This window comes from Formica exsecta, unplaced genomic scaffold (assembly GCF_003651465.1).
Source record: "Formica exsecta isolate Colony F162 unplaced genomic scaffold, ASM365146v1 scaffold451, whole genome shotgun sequence".
Lineage (NCBI taxonomy): Eukaryota > Metazoa > Arthropoda > Insecta > Hymenoptera > Formicidae > Formica > Formica exsecta.
The window spans coordinates 619,874-623,464 of NW_021851748.1; the positions used below are offsets into that span (position 1 = coordinate 619,874).

General features: G+C 31.8%; 1 protein-coding gene across 1 annotated transcript in view; it reads left to right on the forward strand.

The window, feature by feature from the left end:
* The first annotated feature begins 2,875 nt into the window (after positions 1–2,875).
* LOC115240819 (fatty acyl-CoA synthetase and RNA processing-associated kinase 1) overlaps positions 2,876–3,591 on the forward strand; it is an 8,078-nt gene continuing 7,362 nt past the window's right edge. Inside the window, exon 1 of the mRNA XM_029816194.1 lies at positions 2,876–3,224. The gene's annotated coding sequence lies outside the window, so the exon portion shown is untranslated. The remainder of the gene's footprint in view (positions 3,225–3,591) is intronic.

Sequence of the window (3,591 nt, forward strand, 5' to 3'; positions counted from 1 at the left end):
GACGACACTCGGGACGCCAGCCGGCTGTTCGACGCAGCTGCCATCTCGCGGTGGCTCGTGGACTCTTGCGAAGCATTGGCGCGAAAGTACGAAGTATCTCTTTCTTCCCAGAAGTGGAATCAAACTGAAATCTTCGCGAGATATTAATAAACTCTCTAGATATTTATATAAATATACAGGGTGTCCCCAATTTAAATGTCAAAACTTTAGGAACGTGTAGGGGACCGAACTAAGACAAAAAGTCCTTTAGAGATTTGCTCGTTTTTGCTTCGTTTTGAAGAAAATAGCATAAAATGAAACAAATAATTTTCACCAAAAAACTTAAAACAACACTAAAATTATTAGATTTATCAGAAAGTATTGTAAAATAAAAATTGTAGAACGTAGAATTAAGAAAAGAGAGTGAGTTAAAATCTTCCTGAGGTAAAATTAGAGGATTGTAGATAAATATTTGACGTAAATAGAAAAACATAATCTTTTTTATTTTTATTCTAGTAAAATGCGATTTGATTTTGTATATAACAAATATTATTTTGATTAAATATACGTCAACTGAAGAACGTTTCTCAATCTCTATATCACAGCTACGATTATTTAAAAAAATCTTATTTATTTTTTGCGCTCATGTTTCTCGAAAATAGATATCTATATTATTTAAATGTAATTTAAATAAAATAATATTGTTGTCAAGAGAGAAAATCTTATAGTATCGACTTACAGCATTAAATTATAACCGTGCAATGTTTGTCGAGAGGGCGTTAGCGTGCGGCGATTTTTCGAAGACGAATTTTACGCGGATGTCTTGTCAATTATTAACATTTATTTTTTTTATGCACGCGTTATCATACATTTGTAATGTTATGAAAATTCATATTTTCGTTGAATCAAGATTTGTATGTGAATAAAAATTGTCGCTAGTTGCATCTTCCTTTACTTACTGCAAATAGAAAATATAGTAAATAATTTATGTTTTTATAAAGAAATAAAAGGAAAAAAACAAAATATATAAAACGTTATTAAAACTTAATTATGTATCTTATATACATTTATTATTAATTCTGGTAAATATATTTAGTAAAGAACCGATAGAGAGAAAGAAAGAGCGTCCTCGGTCGGTCTATTCCTGTTGATGTTCGATAAATTGCCGGATGATGTCGTAAGATGATATCCAACATGATGAAAGGTATTTTATAAATATATGTAATGGTAAATGTCTTATATTCTTCAAAAGCTTAAAATATTTGCACATCTATTTTTAACATTTATATCTTACATTTTAAAATAATAATAATTAAAACTATTTTATAATTAATTGTAAAAATGAAGCTAACCAGATGTGCTGAAAAATCATAAAATATTATAGAATATAAATATATTGATCAAAAGAACAATTCTTTATAAAAATGAATATTAAGAAAAGAGATATAAATTAATGCTATGAAAAATTATAATCAAAAGAAACCAAGTATGTTAAAAATGATTCTTTTTGCTGATGGATGACAAGTCGTGTCAGAGGTAAAATTTGAACAGAATGTCCAATGAATATTGCAAACCCGTCTGTGTTGATTTTGGAACAGCGTCACACGTTTCAGATGATGTGATGAATGTTTAATTTCATTGCTCGCTTATAAATTCGTATATCATGTATGTAGAATGTAAAATAAATATATCGATGATACGGAAACCATCCGTGAGCGATGCAAAAATTTTTTGTGTTCATAAATCTCATGCAGAATCTATTCATCATATATATATAAGAGAGATTGTGAAAAAATTGTTGCATTAGTATTACAACTAAAGCGCTAAAAATTTATGGATATCAAGTGCAAATCATAAAAAATTAATTTTGGGAAAAAAACTATTAATTTTTTATATTGTAATAATTATCACAGACATTATACATTCTATGCAGTCATAAAAGAGATTCCCCAAGTGAAATTATACAAAAGTAATCTTCACTTTATTCTTCTTACGTGTTTTCCCTTGCACAATTATTCTCGTACATAAATTAAATGCAAATCACAGACCTTACAGTCTCACATGGCTCATAAAAAATAACTTTGACGTTTATTTCTATTCAGTGTAAGCTCCTTATATTTATATTTGTAATATTATAATTGTGGATGCTCGCATAAGAGTTTTTGAAGCCGGTTAAAACACATGAACCAGTCGCTTTTAGATTTTAACTTTGACTAAGGTCTACTTTGTTCTGTCTGAATCATGGGTTTCATTGTAATTCAAAACATGATTCGATTATATTAAATCCGGGATCCGAGTCCAGGACTGACCCATAGAAGAGTTTATAGCGTTTTCGAGTGAAGCAAGGTTTGATCGCTCTGAGAGCGATTAAATTCAATTTTCTATGAACATATGTTTGACCGAAAATAGGTTCTGAATCTGATTAATATAAATAATATATTAATAATATAAATAACATAAAATGCATCTCGTTTAACGCTATTTTGACTTTAAAGTACAAGACTTCTTGCCCTGACTAATCAATCAGACGCTTACTCAAAGTATTTCATTGATTAATTTAATAATCCAAATATCTCTAGTAATCCAAGACGGATTTTATGACGTCATTAATCGCTCTCGGAGCGATCAAATTTGCTTCATTCGAAAACGCTATTAGTTGGTTCACCAACTAAGAGACTATACAACGCGATGCGCGCCCTTAGCACGCGCGCGGGCAAACTAAGGCAAGACGCCAAGAACAGCTCGCCAGCCGCGCTTTCCGGTTCGTGTTTTATAAATACTGCAGACGAGCAAACAGTGCACCGAACACGGTGGATCAGTCGTGAAATTGTTCGAGGTGCGTGGCCGAGCGCAACGTGCCCGCCTCTTCGATGATGGAGATATATTAATATATTCTCACGTTGATCCTCCCCAGTTTCGCTTTGCACGCGTGTGTATCCGCGTTTTAAAGCGACAGCTTTACTCGTGGATGTGTCCCCTTCCTCCTCCTCAGGAAGAAACGTGCGCTTCCTTGGTGATATTAATTGTGTGTCTTTTCGCGCGCTGTGGGTGTTCTTGTTTTCTTCGAATTTCGGTGTGCGAATAAAACGTGAAAGTTTGCGCGAGAAAGCACGCAATCTGTAAATTTGCGTAGACGCTTCTGAACGCGCTCGCGTTTCTGTGAATCACGAGCACAGCGGAGACTTGTGTGTGCGCTTACATAAATAACGACGGAAAACCGACTAGAGCCGCGAGCTCTATCAATTGTAAGTTTGCGCCCATATCAATGGAATTTAAATAAAATGCATCAATTATAAATGTTTTGCAGAGTTGGCTGAGTGTTTTGTCAATTTTTGTACTAAAAGTTTTTTTTTTTACGGTAAACACAGTGACTATTATATATATATATATAGGAAAATTCTTATGGAAATCGCAATTAAAATTATGATATAAAATTAAATTATTATTATATAAAATTATTTTATTTTTGTAAAAAGCAATATCGAATTAAATTAATCGAATTCGAATAGTAATCTAACAATAAGATTTGCATCTGTCTAGTTGAAAGAATTCGATTAATTTAATTCGATATTGCCTTTTACAAAAATCAAATAATTTTATATAATAATAATT